This window comes from Panthera tigris, chromosome X (genome assembly GCF_018350195.1).
Source record: "Panthera tigris isolate Pti1 chromosome X, P.tigris_Pti1_mat1.1, whole genome shotgun sequence".
In the NCBI taxonomy this organism is placed as follows: domain Eukaryota; kingdom Metazoa; phylum Chordata; class Mammalia; order Carnivora; family Felidae; genus Panthera; species Panthera tigris.
In genome coordinates this window covers 106,177,512-106,200,772 of record NC_056677.1, presented here as the reverse complement: position 1 = coordinate 106,200,772, position 23,261 = coordinate 106,177,512, and the positions used below count along the sequence as shown (strand labels likewise).

The window sequence follows — 23,261 nt, the reverse complement described above, 5'->3', positions numbered from 1 at the left end:
GTTAATGAGGATGTAGAGAAAGGGGAACACTTTTGCACTGTTGGTGGGAATGCAAACTGGTGCAGCTGCTCTGGAGAATAGTATGGAGGTTCCTCAAAAAATTAAAAATAGAACTACTCTTTGACCCAGCAATTGCACTACTTGGTGCAGCCATTCTGGAGAACAGTATGGAGGTTCGTCAAAAAATTAAAAATAGAGCTACCTATGACCTAACAATTGCACTACTGGGTAGTTAAAGGACGCAAAAATGCTGATTTGAAGGAGCACATTGAGCCCTAATTACTCAGTGATCAAAAAGAATGAAATCTTGACATTTGCAACAACATGGATGGATCTAGAATGTTTTATTGATCTTTTTAAAGAATCATCTCTTTGTTTTGAGTATAAGACAATTATAAAGGTTTTAATGATTTCAAAAGGAGTCAGGTTCTAAACCCATTAAGTTCTGACTGGCAACTGAACCCCATGAAAACTGATATGCTCACTTTGAGGAGGTTGTCTGACCATCCAGGTCAAGCTGGATCACCACAAGGTAGAGACAATGGAGTAAGGCAGGCCTAGAGCTGGTGTGTCTTCAGGATAGATAGGCATTCCAGATAACAGCAACACACTGGACAAGGGCCAAGCCGTAATGAAGGTGAACCAGGTGGAAGTTGGCTAACTGCACAGCAGGCTAGAGATTATAGTTGGTGATAAGGGCACCAGGATTGTCCTGCTGTAGCTTGGCCCATCTGTCCTGGACTGACAGTCCATTGAATGCTCCTACCAGTGGGAAGAAACAGCCTAGAAAGCACAGGGCAAAGCTCCACTGATTTAATAGCATTGTCTTTAGTGCATCTACCTTGGTGGTGCTGGGGATAAGCTGGTCAAAACCCCTGTACCAGCCGTCTACTACAGAGCCCACAAAACCACAGCCCAGAGAGACCATAGTTAGGGTCCAGCCAGTCTGGTGTTCCTGCAGACCTCACCTCTCCACCAGCTGCTGTGAGATAATGTCACTCAGAACCATCAGGAAGGCAGCTGTCATGACCTGTACTTTCCATGGGTTTTGTAGTTTCTACAAAACTAAAAGGCAATCTACAGAATGGGAGAAGATATTTGCAAATGACATACCTGATAAAGGCTTAATATCCAAAATATATAAAGAACTTATAAAACACAACACCCCCCAAAAATGAATGATCCAATTAAAAAATGGGAAGAAGACATGAACAGACATTTCTCCAAACCAGACATCCAAATGGTCAACAGACACATGAAAGGATGCTCAACATCACTCATCATCAGGGAAATGCAAGTCGAAACTACAATGAGCTATCACCTCACACTTGTCAGAAGGGATAAAATCAACAAAAAAGAAACAGTTGTTGGTGAGGATGTAGAGAAAGGAGAACCCTCCTACACTGTTGGTGGGAATGCAAACTGGTGCAGCCACTCTGGAAAACAGTGTGGATGTTCCTCAAAAATTTAAAAATATAACTACCCTACAGCCCAGCAATAGCACTATTGGGTATTTACTCAAAGAATACAAAAATACTAATTCAAAGAGTTACATGCATCCCAATGTTTATAGCAACATTATCTACAATAGCCAAATTATGGAATCAGCCCAAGAGTCCATCGACTGATGATGGATAAAGAAGATGTGGTACATACATACAATGGAATACTACTCAGCCATAAGAAAATGAAATCTTGCCATTTGCAACGACATAGATCGAGCTAGAGAGTATTATGCTAAGCGAAATAAGTCATTCAGAGAAAGACAAATACCATATGATTTCACTCATATGTGGAATTTAGGAAACAAAACAAATGAGCAAAGCAGAGAGAGAGAGAGAGAGAGAGAGAGAGAGAGAGAGAGAGACTAAGAAACAGACTCTTAGCTATAGAAAACAAACTAATGGTTATCAGAGGGGAGGTGGGTGAGGGTGTGGGTTAAATAGGTGATGGGGATTAAGAAGTGCACTTATTGTGATGAGCACCAGGTGTTAAATGGAAGGTTTGAATCACTATTTTGTACACCTGAAACTAATATTATACTTTATGTCAACTAACTGGAATTGAAATAAAAACTTGAAAAAAGTAAAGAACCATCTGTTTATTTCATAGATTTTCTCTATTATTTTTCTATTTTCACTTTTATTGACTGCTCTTTATTATTTCTTTCCTACTGATTGCTTTGGGTTTATTTTTCTTTTTGTTTTCTAAGTTCTTGAGCTGAGAGCTTAGAGTATTGATTTGAGACCATTACTGTTTTCTAATATATACATTTAGTGCTATAAATTTCCTTCTCAGCACTGCTTTAGCTGTCTTAACAAATTTTAATATGTTGTGTTTTCATTTTCATTCATTCATTCTGAAGCACTTTTTGATATCCTCCAACATTTCCTCTTTAACTCATGGATTAATTAGGAGTGCGTTTAGTTTCCAAGAGTTTGAAGATTTTACTGTTATTTTACTGTTATTGATTTCATGTCTGATTCCATTATGGTTGGAGAACACACTTGGTATGATTTAAATTCTTTTAAATTGGTTGAAATTTGTTTTATGGCCCGCAATATGATGTATCTTGGTATATGTTTCATGGGTACTTGAAAAGAATGTGTAGTTGACTGTTATTGAGTGTAGTGCTCTATTTATCCTGTTGGTTGACTGTGTTGCTCAATTCCATATACTTGTATATTTCCCCCTAGTATAATTGTGGATTTGTCTATTTTTCTAAATAGAGAAAGTGTTCTGTTTTTCCAATTCTAAGAACAGTTCTATCTGTTTTTGCTTTATAGATCTTTCAGCCCTGTTGTTTGGTGCATACACATTTAGGATTCCTGGTGGACTTTTCCTTTTATCATTATGTAATGCCCATCTCTGTCTCTGGTAATTTTCTTTGAAGTTTACTTTATGTGATATTAATATGGCTATTCCTAGTGATACTAATATGGCTATTCCTAGTCTCCTTTGCTTGATATGTCATTTTCTCTATTTTTACTTTCAACCTGTCAATATCATTATATTTTAAGTGAGTTTCTTGTAGACAACATAAAGTCGGGTCATGTTTTTAAATTCACACTGCTAATCTCTGTCTTTTAACTGGTATATTTAGACCATTGTAAATTATCATTATATCAGGGTTGAAGTCTGCCATTTTATTTTTTGTTTTCTGTTTTTGATTTATAGGCTTTACTTATTTTATTTTCCTGTGGGTTACTTGAACATTATTTAGAATTCCATTTTGATTTATCTATAGTGTTTTTTAAAGTTTATTTATTTTGAGAGAGAGAGAACATGTGTGTGCATGTGAGTGGGAAAGGGACAGAGAGAGAGAAAGAGAGGGAGAGAGAGAATCCCAAGCAGGATCCACACTTTCAGTGCAGAGCCTGACATGGGGCCCAATCCCACCAACTGCGAGATCATGACCTGAGCTGAAATTAAGAGACTGATGCTTAACCGACTGTGCCACCCAGGCACCCTTAGATTCTTTCTGTATAGAATTTTTAGTGATTACTTTTGGTATTACATTTTATATACATGTATGTAACTTATTACATGTATCATTTTACCAGTTTGAATGAAGTATAGAAACTTTAGCTCCCTTTACGTCCTTTTACCCTCCCTATTTATAATGTGATTGTTTTAAATATTTTCTCTACATATGTTTAGAACCACATCAGACAATATTATAATTTTTGCATTAACCATAAAACATACTTTAGAAAACTCAAGAGAAGGAAAACCTATTGTATATACCCATACTTTTGGTTACTGTGTTCTTTTCATGATGTTCCAAGTTTCTTTCTTTTACTATTTTCTTTCTGTTTAGAGAACTTCATTTAGCCATTCTTATAGGTAAGTCTGCTCATGATTAATTCTATTAGTTTTTCTGCATCTGGGAATGTCTTGATTTCCCCTTCATTCTTGATATTTTTTCTGGATATGGAATTCTAAGGTGATAGTTTTTGTTTCAGCACTTGAAAGGTGTTGTGCTACTTTATTTTGGCATTCATGGTTTCTGATGAGAAGTCTGCTATTCACATTGTTTTCCCCCTATAGATAAGTAATCATTACTCTTTCACTGATTTCAATATTATTTCTTTGACTTTAGTCTAAGAAGTTTGACTATGATGTATTGGTGTGGATTTTTTTGCATTTACCATTTTTGGATTCACTTAGCTTCTTGAACCTGTAGGGAACCATGTGGGAAGTTTTCAGCTATTATTTCTTTGAACATTTTTTTCAGACCCACCCTCTCACTCTTCTTCTAGGACTCCAATGAGAAATACAGATTTTTTGTTATAGTCCCATAAGTCAATGCAGCTTTGTGTATTATTTTTCACTATATTTTCTATTTTTCAGATGGGGTAATTTCTATTGCTCTGTCTTCTAGGTTACCAATTCTTTCCTCCATCCCCTATATTCTGATGTTGGGACCATCAATTGAGCTTTATATTTTGGTGATTTTATTTTTTAGTTCTAAAATTTGCATTTTGTTCTTTATGTCCTCTGTTCCTTTGTTGAGACTTTCTATTTGTTCCTGAGTTTCTCTGTTTTATCATTTGCTTCAATTGTGTTCATTATTGCCCACTGAAGTATGATTATGATGATGGTTAATCTTGGACCGATATTCTAACATCTGTGTCATCTTGGGGTAACCGTTTATTTTGTCTTTTTTCATTCAGTTTGAGATCTTCATGGTTCCTTGTACAAGTAATTTTCAGTTGAAGTTTGAACATTTTGGCTGTAATATTATGAGGCTCTGGATCTTATTTCAACCTGTTTCAGCTGGCCTTTTTTGATACTGATTTGGCAGGTAAGAGGGGTGTCACCTCATTATTTCCAGGTAGGGGTAGAAGTCTATATTCCCTATTCAACCTCAATTAACACCCAAGGTTGGGGAAATCTTCATTACTCCTGGCAAGGGTAGGATTTCCATCTCTTCACTAGACCTCCACTGATGACTCCCTGGCTGGGAAGGAAGGAAGTGCCTTGTTAATGCTCCACATCTGACTTTCACTCATACTAAAAGTTATAGGGGTTTCATTTATGTTGGGCAGTTAGCTTTCTGTAACATCACCCCAGTGCAGAGGTCACCTTGTTACTGTTGAGGGTGTGTGGAAGACCAAGCTTCTCAGGTGATTTCTTTTTTTTTAATTATTAATTTATTAATTTATTTTTTTGTTTAAATTACATCCAAGTTAGTTAACATATGGTACAACGATGATATCAGGAGTAGATTACTTAATGCCCCTTACCCAGTTAGGCCATCCCCCTTCCCACAACCCCTCCAGCAACCCTCTGTTTGTTCTCTATATTTAAGAGTCTTTTATGTTTTGTCCCCCTCCCTGTTTTTATATTATTTTTGCTTCCCTTCCCTTATGTTCATCTGTTTTTATCTTAAATTCCACATCTGAGTGAAGTCATATGATATTTGTCTTTCTCTAACTGACTAACTTCCCTTAGGATAATACCCTCCAGTTCCATACACATAGTTGCAAATGGCAAGATTTCATTCTTTTTGATTGCTGAGTAATACTCCATTGTATATATATACCACATCTTCTTTATCCATTCATCCATCGATGGACATTTGGGCTGTTTCCATACTTTGGCTATTGTTGATAGTGCTGCTATATACATTGGGGTGCGTTTGCACCCTTGAAACAGCACACCTATATTCCTTGGATAAATACCTAGTATTGGAATTGATGACTTGTAGGGTAGTTCTATTTTTAATGTTTTGAGAAACCTCCATACTGTTTTCTAGAGTGGCTGCACCAGTTTGCATTCCCCCTAGCCATGCAAAAGAGATCCTTTTTTTCCACATCCTTGCCAACATCTGTTGTTGCCTGAGTTGTTAATGTTACCATTCTGACAGGTGTGAGGTGTTATCTCATTGTGGTTTTGATTTGTATTTCCAATGATGAGTGATGTTGAACAATTTTTCATGTGTCTATTTGCCATCTGGGTGTCTTCTTTGGAGAAGTGTCTATTCATGTCTTTTGCCCATTTCTTCACTGGATTATTTGTTTTTTGGGTTTGATAAGTTGAGTTTGATAAGTTCTTTATAGATTTTGGAGACTAACCCTTTTTCTGATATGTCATTTGCAAATATCTTCTCCCATTCTGTCGGTTGCCTTTTAGTTTTGCTGATTGTTTCCTTTGCTGTGCAGAAGCTTTTTGTTTTGATGAGGTCCCAATAGTTCATTTTTGCTTTTGTTTCCCTTGCCTCTGGAGACATGTTGAGTAAGAAGTTGCTGTGGCCAAGATCAAAGAGGTTTTTGCCTGCTTTCTCCTCGAAGATTTTGATGACTTCCTGTCTTACATTTAGGTCTTTCATCCATTTTGAGTTTATTTCTGTGTATGGTGTAAGAAAGTGGTCTGGGTTCAATTTTTTGCATGTAGCTGTCCAGTTTTCCCAGCACCACTTGCTGGAGAGACTGTCTTTATTCCATTGGATGTTCTTTCCTGCTTTGTCAAAGATTAGTTGGCCATACATTTGTGGGTCCATTTCTGGGTTCTCTATTCTGTTCCATTGATCTGAGTGTCTGTTTTCATGCCAGTACCATACTGTCTTGATGATTAAAGCTTTGTAATATGTATTGAAGTCTGGGATTGTGATGCCTCCTGCTTTGTTTTTCTTTTTCAAGGTTGCTTTTGCTATTTGGGGTCTTTTCTGGTTCCATACAAATTTTAGGATTGTTTGTTCTAGCTCTGTGAAGAATACTGGTATTATTTTGATAGGTATTGAATTGAATATGTAGATTGCTTTGGGTAGTATTGACATTTTAACAATATTTGTTCTTCCTATCCAGGAGCATGGAATATTTTCCCCTTTTTTGTGTCTTCTTCAATATCTTTCATAAGCTTTCTATAGTTTTCGGTGTATAGATTTTTCACCTCTTTGGTTATGTTTATTCCTAGGTATTATATGGTTGTTGGTGCAATCATAAATTGAATTGACTCCTTGATTTCTCTTTCCATTGCTCCATTATTGGTGTATAGGAATGCAGCCAATTTCTGTGCATCGATTTTATATCCTGTGATCTAGCAGTTTTTTGTGGAATCTTGCCATCTGCGAAGAGTGAGTTTGACTTCCTCCTGGCCAATTTGGATGCCTTTTTTTCCTTTGCATTGTCTGATTGCTGAGACTAAGAGTTCCAATACTATGTTGAATAACAGTGGCGAGAGTGGACATCTCTGTCTTGTTCCTGACTTTAGAATGATATTAGCATTGGGTTTTCATATATGGCTTTTATGATCTTGAGGTATGATCCTTCTATCCTTACCTTCTTGGGTTTTTTTATGAAGAAGGGATGCTGTATTTTGTCAAATGCTTTCTCTGCATCTATTGAGAGGATCATATGGTTCTTGTCCTTTCTTTTATTGATGTTATGTATCACATTTGTTGTTTTGTGAATATTCAACCAGCCCTGCATTCCAGGTATAAATCCCACTTGGTCGTGGTAAATAACTTTTTTAATGTATAGTTGGATCCAGTTGGCTGGTATTTTATTGAGGATTTTTGCATCCATGTTCATCAGGGAAATTGGTCTATAGTTCTCCTTTTTAGTGGGGTCTTTGTCTACTTTTGGAATCAAGGTAATACTGGCTTCATGGAACGAGTTTGGGAGTTTTCCTTCCATTTCGATTATTTGGAACAGCTTCAAGAGAATAGGTGTTAACTCTTCTTTAAATGTTTGGTAGAATTGCCTTGGAAAGCCTTCGGGCCCTGGACTCTTGTTTTTTGGGAGATTTTTGATTATTAATTTGATTTCTTTACTGGTTATGGGTCTGTTCAAATTTTCTATTTCTTCCTGTTTCAGTTTTGATAGTGTATATGTTTCTAAGAATTTGTCCATTTCTTCCAGATTGCCCATTTTATTGGTGTATAATTGCTCATAATATTCTCTTATTATTGTTTTTATTTCTGCAGTGTTGGCTGTGATCTCTCCTCTTTCATTCTTGATTTTATTTATTTGGGTCCATTCCTTTTTCTTTTTGATCCAAACCTAGTGGTTTATCAATTTTGTTAATTCTTTCAAAGAACCAGCTTCTGGTTTCATTGATGTGTTTTACTGTTTTGGTTTTTGTTGTTGTTGTTGTTGTTTTCGATCACAGTCATTTCTGCTCTAATCTTTATTATTTTCTGCCTTCTGCTGTTTTTGGGTTTTATTTGCTGTTCTTTTTCCAGCTCTTTGAGGTGTAAGGTTAGGTTGTGTGTCTGAGACCTTTCTTCCTTCTTTAGGAAGGACTGGATTGCTGTATACTTTCTTCTTATGACTGCCTTTGTTGCATTCTAGAGGTTTTGGTTCATGGTGTTATTGTTTTCATTGGCTTCCATGTACTTTTTAATTTCCTCTTTAACTTCTTGGTTAGCCCATTCATTCCTTAGTAGGATGTTCTTTAGTCTCCAAGTATTTGTAATCTTTCCAAATTTTTTCTTGTGATTGATTTCAAGTTTCATAGCATTGTGGTCTGAAAATATGCACGGTATGATATCAATCATTTTGTGGTTGTTGAGGGCTGATTTGTGTCCGAGTATGTAATCCATTCTGGAGAATGTTCCCTGTGCACTCGAGAAGAATGTGAGTTCTGCTGCTTTAGGATGAAATGTTCTGAATATTTCTGTTAAATCCATCTGGTTCAGTGTGTCACTCAAAGACATTGTTTCCTTGTTGATTTTCTGATTACACGATCTGTCCATTGCTGTAAGTGGGGTGTTGAAGCCCCCTACTATTTTGGTATTATTATCAACAAGTTTCTTTATGTTTGTGATTAAATGATTTATATATTTGGGTGCTATCACATTTGGAGGATAAGTGTTTACAACTGTTAGGTCTTCTTGGTGGATAGACCCCTTAATTATGATATAATGCCTTTCATCTGTTGTTATAGTCCTTATTTTAAAATCTAGATTATCTGACATAATATGGCTACTCTGTCTTTCTTTTGTTGACCATTAGCATGATTGATGGTTCTCTATCCCCTTATTTTCAATCTGAAGGTGTCTTTAGGTCTAAAGTGAGTTTCTTGTAAACAGCATGTAGATGGATCTTGTTTTCTTATCCATTCGGTTACCCTGTGTGTTTTGATTGGAGCATTTAGACCATTGACATTTAGAGTGAGTACTGAAAGACATGAATTTATTGCCATAATGTTGCTTGTAGAGTTGGAGTGTCTGCTGGTGTTCTCTGGTCCTTTCTAGTATTTGTTGCCTTTGGTCTTTTTCGGTTTTCTTTTTTTTTTCACTTTTTCTCCCCTCAGAAAGTCCCCCTTAAAATTTCTTGGAGGGCTGTTTAGTTTTCATAAACTCCTTTCATTTTTGTTTGTCTGGGAAACTTTTTATCTCCCCTTGTATTTGAATGAGTCTTGCTGGATAAAGAATTCTTGGTTGTATATTTTTCCAACTCAGCACATTGAATATATCCTGCCACTCCTTTCTGGCCTGACAAGTTTCTGTGGATAGGTCTGCTGCAAACCTGATCTGTCTTCCCTTGTAGGTTAAGGACTGATTTTCCCTTTCTGCTTTCATGATTCTCTCCTTGCCTGAGTATTTTGTGAATTTGACTAAGATATGCCTTGTTGATGGTTGGTTTTTGTTGAATCGAATGGGAGTCCCCTGTGCTTTCTGGATTTTGATGTCTGTGTCTTTCTCCATGTTAGGAAAGTTTTCTGCTATGATTTGCTCACATAATACTTTTTCTCTCTTTTCATCTTCTGGGACCCCTATGATTCTGATGGTGTTCCTTTTTAATGAGTCACTGAGTTCTTTAATTTTTATTTCATGCTCTTTTACCGTAGTCTCCTTCTTTTTTCTGCTTCATTATTCCCCATAAGTTTGCCCTCTATATTGTTGATTCTCTGCTCTGCCTCATCCATCCTTGCCACCATGGCATCCATTCGAGATTGCAGCTCAGTTATAGCACTTTTATTTCATCCTAACTAGCTTTTACTTCTTTTTTCGCCACAGAAAGGGATTCTAATCAATTTTTGACCCCAGCTAGTATTCTTATTAACGTGATTCTAAATTCTGGTTCAGACATCTTGCTTGTATCTGTGTTGGTTAAATCCCTGGTTGTCGTTTCTTTCTGCTCTTTCTTTTGGGGTGAATTCCTTCTGTTTTTTAATTTGAAGGAAGAAAAGGAATCAATGAGTTAAAAATTAAAATTAAAAAATTAAAGACAACACACAAATACACACACACACACACACACACAAATCAAATAAATGATGCTAGATCCTAGGTGTGTTTTGGTTTGGGTGTTGAAAGGGGCTTGATAGATTAGAGAAAAGGAGGAAAAACAAAACAAAACAAAAACAAAAAAAGGAAAACATTTGAAAATTTGAAAAAATGAATACAATGAAATAGAATAAAATGAAATTATGGAAGTAAGTAGTATTTGAAAATTTACAAAAAAGTTATAAATATAGTAGAAAATAATTAAAGTATTTTAATAAAAATTGAAAAAATTTTTCTCTTTCTGTATTCAAGATAACAAAAAGAAACAAAAAAGAAAAAAAAAAGAAGATTGAATAGATGGACCAGCATGAACAGAGTGAGATACGATTGAAAGTACACTGTTTTCCCCTAGAAGTCAACCTATGAATCACTTTATAGTCCATAAACTAAGCAGGCATAGAGATTTTTGGTGTTTGTTAAGAGCAAGGTTTGGCGGGGCTTAGTGTAATGGTTCTGTTCTTCTCTAGGTGGTGCTGCTTAGCTTACTGGAGTGGATTGTTATGGCCCTTTTAGGTGAGTATGCGCATGTGTGGGAGAGGTTAAAATGGCATCACCCAACTACCCAGTCTCTAGTATCTGAACTCTGTTCTCTCCATTCAGCAGTCACACCTTTATCCTTTGTCTCTGGCTTTCATCCACTCCCCTTTTACACTGTCCATGACCAAGTCATCAAGTTGCCAAGTGGCACCTGCCTCCTGAGTTTTATCTCAGATGTGGCTGCTTTTCCCAACCCCTTAATTCTGAGCAACTGTGGCTTTGCCCCATTCTGCAATTGCCCCACTCTGCAACTGCAGAGGCTTTGCCTCTGCAGGAGGTTCTCACCAAGCAATGGCCAGGTGCGGGCTGCACCCAGGAATGCCTCTGGGACCGTGCTGCTGCAATGCCTAGAGACTGTGGTTGGATGCCATCCTGCTCCAGAAAAAGTTCATGTGATCGTGTAGCAGCATTGTTTCAGGCATTATGGAAAATCACAACACACACCTGGCACTAGGCTTCACCCTTAATGACCTTATTCCAGAACCAGTGAATGTTGTTGTTTTCTAGGGTCCACTGGGGCCTTTGCCTTTGTTGGGGGCACACAGCCTCTACCAAATGTCCTCCCAGCAGGGGAATCCCCTCTCCTTGTGTGGCCTGAGGCCCCCTGGACTTCACTCTGCTCCTGGGAATTCGTCCTTCTCACCAGAGCACTGCCAGGTATCAAGCTGCAGAATTTCAGACTCTGCACCTCCCCTGTTTATAGAATCTTAACGGAATTTAAACCCTCCCCTTTCTCCTTTCTCCCTTTTTAGTTTGGTCCCCGCAGCTGTTTCCACTTTTCCACTTCCTCTCCAACTACTTTTGGTGGGGGGTGCTTTTCCTGTATTCTCCTCTCTCCACCTCCCCCCCCCCCCCCCCCCGCCACATCTCTGTCCTCTCTCTGCACACAAAAACAGCTCCCTGCCCCTGAGGCTTCTCTCTCTCCCCCAGTTCATCTCTCTGTACCATGAACCTGCTGAATTCTGTGGTTCAGGTTGTGCAGATTGTTGTGTTAATCCTCAAATCAGTTTTCTAGGTGTACAGGATGGTTTAGTGTTGATCTGTCTGTATTTCATGGACGTGAGACATAAGAAAACCTTCCATGCTGTTTCGCCATCTTGGCTCCTCCTGACCCCTCCCTTCTGAGGGACTGTGGCTTTGATCTGCTCAGACCCTCTGGGGGACGGTCTCGCTGAGCAATAGCCAGGTACTGGCCCACCCCCAGGAACGTTTGAGAGACTGCGCTGCTGTTGATGCCTAGAGACTGTGGCTGGGTGCCAGCCTGCCCCAGAAAAAGTTCACTCGATCTTGTAGCAGCAGCATTTCAGGGATTCTGGAAAATCACAACACACATCTGGCACTAGGCTTTACCCTTAATATCCATGTTCTAGCACCAGTGAATGTGATTGTTCTCAGGGCCCACTGGGTCCTTTGCCTGTGGGGAGTCTGCACAGCCTCTACCAAGTGTCCTCCCAGCAGGGGAACCACAACTCCCCATGTGGCCCGAGGACCCCTTGGACTTTGCTCTCTGCCTCTGGGGATTTGCCCTTCCCTCCAGAGCACCACCAGGTATCGAGCTGCAGAGTTTCAGAGTCTGCATTCCCCCTGTTTATAGAGTCTTAATGGAATTTAAATCCTGTCTTTTCTCCTTTCTGCCCCTTGTTTTCAGTCCCTGTGGCTGTTTCCACTTTTCCACTTTCTCTCCAGCTGCTTTTGGTGGTGGTGGTGGGGGTGCTTTCCCTGTACTGTACCCTGGTCTACATCCTCTCTCTGCAAGCAAAAATAGCTCCCTGCCCTCTGCGTCTTCCTCTCTCCCCCAGTTCACCTCTCCGCACCATGTACTTGCCAAGATCTGTGGTTCAGGTTGTACAGATTGGTGTGTTAATCCTCAAATCAGTTTTCTAGGTGTGCAAGATGGTTTAATGTTGATCTGGCTGCATTTCAGGGAAGAGAGACATAAAAAAAAAAAACTTCCATGCTGTTCTGCCATCTTAGCCCCTCCCTCAGGTGATTTCTACTAATGGGGCCTCATTATTGCCCAGGAGTGAAGAAATTCCAACTCCTTATATGGCCTTTTCTGGTGCCACCCAGTGGAGGTTTTGGGCAGCACCTTACGAATTTGCAAGAGTGGATGCATGCAAGAGTGGAAGCATAAGTTTCCCATTCAGCCTTTGCTACAATGAATAAAGGCGGGGCTATAGTTGCTTTCTATGGTGTTCGACTAGAGTATAGTGCTAATTGTCTAGAAGTTTCCTGGTCCTTGGACTAGTGAAAGCAGACTTTAATTTGTGCTTTCTTTTTGTCTGTACCCACTGGTGTTTCTGGGTTGCTAGCTAGATTCTTTGTCTCTGAGATATATTAAGCAAAAAGAAAACTGGAGGAACTTACAACTGAGATCCCTAGCTGGTATGTCTTCTTTTCTCCACCTTCAATAGTCTTCCTATGCTTGTTTTATATATAATTTCTAGGGTTTTTAGATGTGCTTAGTGGGGAGAATAAAGAAAAAAATGTATGTACTCCATCTTCCAAGAAGCAGAAGTTGTGTTATTTTTTAAAATCAAAGTAATTCATTTGCATAATTTAAGAAGTTAAGGGATTTATGACATAAATCTGCAATTCCTTACCCCTTTCTTATGTATTCCTGGATCTGACTCTTTGGAGGCAACCACTTTCAATATTTTTAGGTGTTTCTTCTATTATTTACTTCCATGTTTCTAGACAACATCCTCACTCTACTATTTATTGACTTTTAAAAATTTAATATCTATTGTTTTTTTTGTAGTGGTAGATAAGGATTTAGCTTTCTCATCTATTTTTCCTCATTTTCTTCATCTTTTCAATATAGTCATGTCACCATTTATTTTCATTAAATTGGTATCAGTGTTTATATTATTATAATAAGGTAAATAGTATTCTTAAATTTTTTCCAAGTTGTTCTATCAAATATTCCCCCCACCTTTCCTTTTCTCTTCTCTCAAATATTTCATCATATTAACTCATCTACCATAAAATTTCTTTTCCCAAAATTTGCTTTTCTTTAAGGTTCTTTGCTCTCTTTTTCCCATATGGACTGTTTACTCCCTTAGCTTGCTGTACAAATGTCATCCTGGGACTTTTCTGAAGTTTCAGTACTGTGCCCTGGTATAGGTAAAGCTTTTAACATTCATTTTATTTTCAAGAGACAGAGAGAGACAGAGTGCGAGTGGGGGAGGGGCAGAGAGAGAGAGAGAAAGATACAGAACCAGAAGCAGGCTCCAGGCTCTGAGCTGTCAGCACAGAGCCCGACGAGGGGCTCGAACCCACCAACAGTGAGATCATGACCTGAGCTGAAGTCGGTCGCATAACCCACTGAGCCACCCAGGCACCCCGGGAGTTTGTATTTTTTGACCACTACCATCCATCACCTGCTCCCCAGCCCCTGGCAATCACCTGTTGCTATGAGTTGTTTTTTTTTTTTTTTAAGATTCCACATGTAACTGAGATCATACAGTATATGTCTTTCTCTGTCTGACTTATTTTCCTTACCATAAGGCCTTCAAGGTCTACCAATGTTATTACAAATGGCAGCATTTCTCTTTTTATGGATAATAATACTCCATTGTTTATATATGTCACATATTCTTAATCCATTCACTCATTGGTGGACACTTAGTTTATTTCTGTCTTTTGGCTATTGTAAATAATTCTACAATAGACATGGAGGTGCAGATATGTCTTCAAGGTAGTGATTTTATTTCCTTCAGTTATGTACTCAGAAGTGAAATTGTGAGCATCTGGGTAACTCAGTCAGTTAAAGCATCCGACTCTTGGTTTTGGCTGAGGTCATGGATTTCACAATTTGTGAGTTCGAGCCCCACCATCAGGCTCTGTGCTGACAGCGTGGAGCCTGCTTGGGATTCTTTCTCTCCCTTTCTCTCTGCCCCTCCCCTGCTCACCCACTCACTCTCTCTCTCTTTCTCTCAAAATAAATAAACTTAAAAAAATTTTAAAAAAAGAAGTGGAATTGCTGGATCGTAGGGTAGTTCTATTTTTAATTTTTTGAGGAGCTTCCATAGTGTTTTCCATTATGGCTGTACCAACTTACATTCTGACCAACAGTGCATAAATGTTCCTTTTTTTCCATGTCCTTGTTAGCACTTATCTCTTTCCTTTTTGATAACAGCCACTCTAACATGTATGAGATGATATCTTATAGTTTTGATTTGCATTTTCTTGATGAATCAGTGATGTTGAGCATCTTTTCATATACCTGTTGATTATTTGCATATTTTCTCTGAAAAAATGTCTACCTAGGTCCTTTGATCGTTTTTAAATTTGAATTATTTGTTTTTGGGTTTTATTGTGTTTTGTTTTGTGTTTTTGCTATTGAGTTATAGGAGTTCCTTATATATTTTGGAAATTAATCTCTTTTTTTTTTTTTTTAATATATGAAATTTACTGTCAAATTGGTTTCCATACAACACCCAGTGCTCATCCCAAAAGGTGCCCTCCTCAATACCCATCACCCACCCTGCCCTCCCTCCCACCCTGCCCTCCCTGCCACCCCCCATCAACCCTCAGTTTGTTCTCAGTTTTTAACAGTCTCTTATGCTTTGGCTCTCTCCCACTCTAACCTCTTTTTTTTTTTTTTTCTTTCCTTCCCCTCCCCCATGGGTTTCTGTTATGTTTCTCAGGATCCACATAAGAGTGAAACCATATGGTATCTGTCTTTCTCTGTATGGCTTATTTCACTTAGCATCACACTCTCCAGTTCCATCCATGTTGCTACAAAAGGCCATATTTCATTTTTTCTCATTGCCACGTAGTATTCCATTGTGTATATAAACCACAATTTCTTTATCCATTCATCAGTTGATGGACATTTAGGCTCTTTCCATAATTTGGCTATTGTTGAGAGTGCCGCTATAAACATTGGGGTACAGGTGCCCCTATGCATCAGTACTCCTGTATCCCTTGGATAAATTCCTAGCAGTGCTATTGCTGGGTCATAGGGTAGGTCTATTTTTAATTTTCTGAGGAACCTCCACACTGCTTTCCAGAGCGGCTGCACCAATTTGCATTCCCACCAACAGTGCAAGAGGGTTCCTGTTTCTCCACATCCTCTCCAGCATCTATAGTCTCCTGATTTCTTCATTTTGGCCACTCTGACTGGCGTGAGGTGGTATCTGAGTGTGGTTTTGATTTGTATGGAAATTAATCTCTTATCACATATATGGTTTGCAGATATTTTGTTCCATTCCATAGGTTGCCTTTTTTATTATCTTGACTCTCTCTTTTGCTGTGCAGAAGCTTTTGAATTTGATGTAGTCCCACTTGTTCATTTTTTATTTTATTGCTTGTCATTTTGGTGTCATATCCAAAAAAATATTTTCTAAGACCTGTGCCAGGGAGATTTCCCCCTGTTTTCTTCTAGGAGCTTTATGGTTTCAGGTCTTATGTTTAAGTCCTTAATCAATTTCAAGTTAATTTTTGTGAGTGTTGTAAGATAGAGATCCAATTTAATTCTTGTGCAGGTGAATACCCAGTTTTCTTAACACCATTTGTTGAAGATACTATCTTTTCCCCATTGAGTATTTTGTCTCCCTCATCAAATATTAGTTGGCCATATAAATATGGGTTTATTTCTGAGCTCTTAACTTTGTTCCATTGGTTTATGTGTTTGTTTTTATACCAGTACCACACTGTTGATTAGTGTAGCTTTGTAATATAGTTTGACATCAGGAAGTATGATGCCTCCAGCTTTGTTTTTCTTTCTCAGGATTGCTTTGGCCACTTGTGGTTCCATAAATTTTGAGACTGTGTTTTTTATTTCTGTGAAAAATGCCATTGTGATTTTTAAGAGTTTATTTTCAGAGAGAGAGAGAATGTGCACACAGGGCAGAGACAAAGAAAGAGGGAAAGAGAGAGAATCTCAAGCAGGCTCCACACTCAGCTTAGTATGGAGCCTGAGGAAGGGCTTGATTCCATGATCATGAGATCATGACCTGAGCTGAAATCAAGAGTCAGATGCTGAACCGGCTGAGCCACCCAGGCACCCCACCATTATGATTTGGGTAGGGATTGCATTGAATCTATAGATGGCTTTGGGTAGTATGGACATTTAAACAATATTCGTTCTTCTGATCCATGAACACAGGATATATTCCCATTAATTTTTGTCTTCTTCAATTTCTTTCATCAAAGTCTTGTAGTTTTCAGTGAGATCTTTTCCTTCCTTGGTTCCATTTATTTCTAAGTACTTTATTGGTTTTTTTTATTCATATAAAATATGACTTTGGAAATCAGTGTCTCATTCTTTCCTTTTTTTTTTCAATATATGAAATTTATTGTCAAATTGGTTTCCATACAACACCCAGTGCTCATCCCAAAAGGTGCCCTCCTCAATACCCATCACCCACCCTCCCCTCCCTCCCACCCCCCATCAACCCTCAGTTTGTTCTCAGTTTTTAACAGTCTCTTATGCTTTGGCTCTCTCCCACTCTAACCTCTTTTTTTTTTTTCCTTCCCCTCCTCCATGGGTTTCTGTTACGTTTCTCAGGATCCACATAAGAGTGAAAACATATGGTATCTGTCTTTCTCTGTATGGCTTATTTCACTTAGCATCACACTTTCCAGTTCCATCCACGTTGCTACAAAGGGCCATATTTCGTTCTTTCTCATTGCCATGTAGTACTCCATTGTGTATATAAACCACAATTTCTTTATCCATGCATCAGTTGATGGACATTTAGGCTCTAAAAGTACTTTATTGTTTTTGATGTTATTGTAAATTGAATTGTTTTCTTTTTTTTTAAGATTTTATTCTTGGTAATCTCTATGCCCAGTGTGGGACTTGAACCCACCACCCTGAGATCAAGAGTTACATGCTCCTCTGACTACACTAGCCAGGTGCCCCTGGATTGTTTTATCTTTTTTGATACTTTGTTATTAGTGTATAAAAACACAACTGATTTCTGTATGTTGATTTTATATCCTGCAACTTTATGGAATTCATTTATTAGTGTTAAGTATTTTGGTATAGTCTTTAGGGTTTTCTATATATAATACTGTTTCATTTGCAAATAGAGACAGTTTTACTTTTTCCTTTCAGTTTGAATGCCTTTTATTTTTGTTTCTTGCCTAATCACTCTGGCTAGGATTTCCAATGGTATGGTGAATAGAAATGGTGAAAGTGGATACCCTTGTTTTGTTCCTGATCTTAGAGGAAAACCTTCATGCTTTCACCACTGAGTATGTTCGCTGTGGGTTTGTCATTTATAGCTTCATAGTATTGAGGTATGTTCCTTCAGTACCCACTTTTTTTATCATGAAAGGATACTGAATTTTGTCATATGCCTTTTCTGTATCTACTAAGAGAATAATATAATTTGTATCTTTCATTCTTTTAATGTAATGTATCATATTTATTGATTTGTATATGTTGAATCATCCTTGTATCCTAAGGATAAATCCCACTGGATCATGGCAAATGATCCATTTAATGTGCTGTTGAATTCGGTTTGCTAGTATTTTGTTGAGAATTTTTGCATGTATGTTCATCAAGGATGTTGGCTGGCAGGTTTTTTTTTTTTTTTTTTCTCATACTGTCCTTATCTGGCTTTGGTATCAGGGAACTGCTGGTCTCCTACAATGTGTTTGAGAGTGTTACCTCCTCTTCAGTTTTTTGAAAGAGTTTGAAAATGATTGATGTCAATTCTTCTTTAGATGTTTGTTAGAATTCACCCATAAGACCATCTGGTTCTGAGCTTTTCTTTGCTGGGAGATTTTAGATTACTGTTTCAATTTTCTTAATCATAACTGATATGTTCAGAATTTCTGTTTCTTTATGATTAAGTCTTGTTAGGTTGCATATTTCTAAGAATTTATCTGTTTCTCTTAGGTTGTCCAATTTGTTGGTTTGTAATTATTCATAGTAGTCTCTTTGTGCTTCTGTAGTATCAGTTGTAATGTGTTTCATTTCTGGTTTTATCTATTCAATTTCTCTCTCTTTTTTCTTGGGTAGTCTAGCTAAAGATTTGTTAATTTTCTTTATGTTTTCAATAAATCAACTCTTAGTTTTGTTAATCTTTTCTATTGCTTTTCTATTCTCTATTTCATTTATTTCTGCTTTAATCTTTATTATTTTTTTCCTTCTGCTAATTTTGGGCTTAGTTTTTTCTTTTTCTAGTTCCTTGAAATGTAATGTTTGGCTGTTTATTTAAGATCTTTCTTTTTTCTTAATGTAGGTATTTATAGCTATAAATTTTTGTTTTTCCTTCATTGTGTAAGTTTTGGTAGGAATTTTTTAAAGGATAAGAAAAAGATTATAATTTATAATTATAATGCTATATATTTTAAGAAAGAAAACATGCCACACTGTCATTTTAAAATTCACAACCAACAGTTCTGTGTTCTGATCGTAGTGATGGTTACTCAAATCTACACATGTGATAAAATTTTATAGAACTGTATGTCAAAAGAGTGCTTATAAAAACTGGTGAACTTCAAATAAAGTTTGTACCTTAGTTAATAGTATTGTAGCAATGCTAATATCCTGGTTTTGACATTGTACTATGGTTATGTAAGATATTAACATCGGTAGAGACTGGGTGAAAGGTACACAGGAACTCTATAATAATTTTTGCAATTTATTCTGAGTCTTAAACTGTTTCAAAATAAGATGTTATTGTAAAAGTCCATTCAAATGAAAAGATACCCAACATCACTCATCATCAGGGAAATGCAGATCAAAACTACAATGAGGTATCACCTCACACCTGTCAGAATGGCTGAAATCAACAATACAAGAAACAACAAGTGCTGGTGGGATGTGGAAAAAAAGGAACTTTCTTGCACTGTTGGTGGGAATGCAAACTGGTGTAGCCACTGTGGAAAATGCTATGGACATTCCTCAAAGAGTTAAAAATAGAACTACCTCCCGATCTAGCATCTACCCCAAAATACAAAAACACTAATTCAAATGGATACATGGACTCCTATATTTATAGCAGCATTATTTACAATAGCCAAATTATGGAAGGAGACAAAAATGTCCATTAATAGATGAATGGGTAAAGAATATGTGTTACATATACACAATGGAATCCTATTAGCCATAAAAAAAGAATGAAATCTTGCCATTTGCAATGACATGGATGGAGTTAGTATTATGGTAAACAAAATGAATCAGTCAGAGAAAGAAAAATACCATATGATTTCACTCATATATGGAGTTTAAGAAACAAAACAAAAACAAGCAAGAGGGAAAAGAGAAAGAGAGAGACAGAGAGAGAGAGAAACCAAGAAACAGACTCTTAGCTGTTGATAACAAACTGATGGTTACCAGAGGGAAGGTTAGGTGGGGGATGGGTAAAATAGGCAATGGGGATTAAGGAGTGCACTTGTCATGAAGCACTGGAGGATGTCTGGAATTGTTGAATCACTCTTTTGTACACCTGAAACTAATATAACACTGCATGTTAACTACTGGAATTAAAAAAAAGTCCATTCAAGAGATAAAGAAGGAAGAACTCTACAAATCTTATCACCAAGAAATATTACTATTAAAATTTTGTTGAACATTTTCCCTGATATCCCTATATTTATTGAGCACTTCTTATATGCCAGGAACCCTTCTAAGAACTTTATATATATTATCTCATCAATTTCTTACAATAGCCCTCTGTGGTTGATACCATTATTATCCTCATTTTACAATGAAAAAACCAAACCTTAGAGAGATAACTTGTCTAACGCTATATAACCAGTAAATTTTAGAGCTAAGATGCAAACTGAGATTTGTCTGATGCCTAAATTCAAGTATTTTGTTCTGCACTGTATTAATTCTTCTAAAAACCACACTTTGATCAAGCTCACCTTGTCTTCTTCCAGGTGCTAGAATGTGAGCTTTCTGAATGTTGGATTTATTGTCCCAGACACCTACCTCAGTGGTTCACATTAGCATGGCTTTATATCACCCAAACTGCTTGCTCAGTCTTAGCCTATATGATAATAACTTACAAATTCTCCACATTTATTTTATTTTTCTCTGATCTTTATTTTGATTTCCCAAGTTATTCCTGTGTTATTTTCCTACAAAGTGGATGCCAAGAATTTTCACCACTTACAGAATTTTGCTACTAGCATATTTGCCTTTGGCTTAAATATTTATAACTTTTCACTTTGTCTGATTTTAGCTTCTCTGGCCTTCTGTGTATCTTACCAGAATGTTTTCTTCTGAAAAATATTTAACTGGTTATATATAAACCATCCCCCTTTCATCTTTAGACTTTTGCTTTCTTTTTAAAAAAATTTTTTTAATTTTTGAAAGAGAGAGACAGAGTGTGAGCAGGGGAGGGTCAGAGAAAGAGGGAGACAGAATCTGAAGCAGGCTCAGGCTCTGAGCTGTCAGCACAGAGCTTGACACGGGGCTCAAACCCACGAACCATGAGATCATGACCTGAGCTGAAGTAGAATGCTTATCTGACTGAGCCACACAGGTGCCCCTAGACTTTTGCTTCTTTCAAACCTGACATAAGTTTCCATAAGAGAGGTGTGGCAGACCACTTATAAAGGTAAACTTTCCTTGCTTCACTATTATTTCAGCTTCTTCCCTTACCTACCCATTGCTATGTGTTATATTCTTCGATTTCATCAATAATCAATACATCTGGCATTTCATTTCTCTGCAAGAGTTTGAGAAGAAAAGCATATACCAAAGGTTTTTTTTTTTAACGTTTATTTATTTTTGAGACAGAGAGAGACAGAACATGAACGGGGGAGGGTCAGAGAGAGAGAGTGAGACACAGAATCTGAAACAGGCTCCAGGCTCTGAGCTGTCAGCACAGAGCCCGACGCGGGGCTTGAACTCACGAATCGCGAGATCATGACCTGAGCCGAAGTTGGACGCTTAACCGACTGAGCCACCCAGGCGCCCCAAGGTTTTTTTTGATCCAGACACATTTCACAGCCTTTGAAATTTAATGAATTTCAGAGAAATTCTAATAATTGTCAGTCAAATATTGCCTATCCCTTTATTCCTGGGCTTTGAGAAGTATGAATTCTGCCAGTTTCAGTACCTTATGCAGCTAGATTCCTTGATGGCCATTTCCCCTTCCTCCTAGGTACCACCGAAAACAGTAGCTTCAAAGCTTTGCTGAAACTTCTATCCTCCAATGTTGTGTTGAACTCAGCAGTGAGGCTGTCAGGGCTGAGAGCATTACTCTTTTTCAACAACTGGATCCTGCTGCTCACTTCTGGAGCCATCATGTTGGCTCTTCTATCAGCTGTCTTTTTCTCCTCTGATTGGCACCTCAACATAAGACCATGGCCTCTCCCTTCTCTTTGCTCCTGAAATAATTGTGAAAAGAACTCCATGATCCAAATTTCTCATTTTGCACTGTCAATCTGTTCATTTTGTCCATTAAGGCCACCACCAGACAATATTCTTCTCTCTTAACTTACCAATTCTCAAATGTTCATAGGTCCTGTCTTTAGTTTGTCTTTAGCTTTATCTTCTTCACTTGTCTCCTTGATTTGCTATATAAATTCTTCTTATTCTTTGATATTTGCTTTTTTGATTGTTTTTTTCTCTCTACTCTGATGAAATACATCTTCATTTCTGAATTTTTGCTTAATTCTATAAAGCCATTGGCTTGGCTCTTTCCTTTGGGGCTTTCCTTGGGATAGTTTGTAGGTCATCCCTGTCACATCCTGAAAGTGGCACAAAATTTATGAGAATTAATTCTTTTTTTTTTCCCATGGGAATGGTCTAGTTTATTTTTTTTATTTTTTTTATTTTTTAATATATGAAATTTACTGTCAAATTGGTTTCCATACAACACCCAGTGCTCATCCCAAAAGGTGCCCTCCTCAATACCCATCACCCACCCTGCCCTCCCTCCTACCCCCCATCAACCCTCAGTTTGTTCTCAGTTTTTAACAGTCTCTTATGCTTTGGCTCTATGAGAATTAATTCTGAGGAAATAGTAATACATGTGCGTGAAGATGTATGTACATAAAAGGTTTTTAGCATAATAATATTTAAATTGTGAAAAACCAGGTACAATCAAAATTTGTATCAATAAGAGATTAAATAAATTTTGGTACAGCCTTGTAATGAAATAATAAACATGCATTTGAAATGACAATGTAAAGTTATATTTACTGACACTGAAAGATTCTATAATATTTATTGAGTGAGAAGGCAGGTTACAAAGTGTAAATATACTATGATATGTATGGTATATTTGTTAAACAGTGGTGATTCATGTTAGGCACATTTGAGTGTAAATATTGGCTTCATTATTTACTAGCTGTCTGACTTTGGGCAAATTATTAACCTCCCCATGTCTTGATCTGCACATTTGTAAAATGGGGATGATAATAGCACTTACTCCATAGGGTTTTGTAAGGATTAAATGATATAATTCATGTTAAGTGCTCAGAACAGTGACTGGCCATTATTTCCAGTATTTGAAACAAATAAAAGTGTATATGAAAGTGCTTCAAAGGATAGACAGTGACTGAG

General features: G+C 37.4%; 1 pseudogene; it reads right to left on the bottom strand.

Annotated features, from left to right (window-relative positions):
• Positions 1 to 574: 574 nt before the first annotated feature.
• Positions 575 to 22,000, bottom strand: LOC102965404 (annotated as a pseudogene).
• Between the last annotated feature and the right edge of the window lie 1,261 nt (positions 22,001 to 23,261).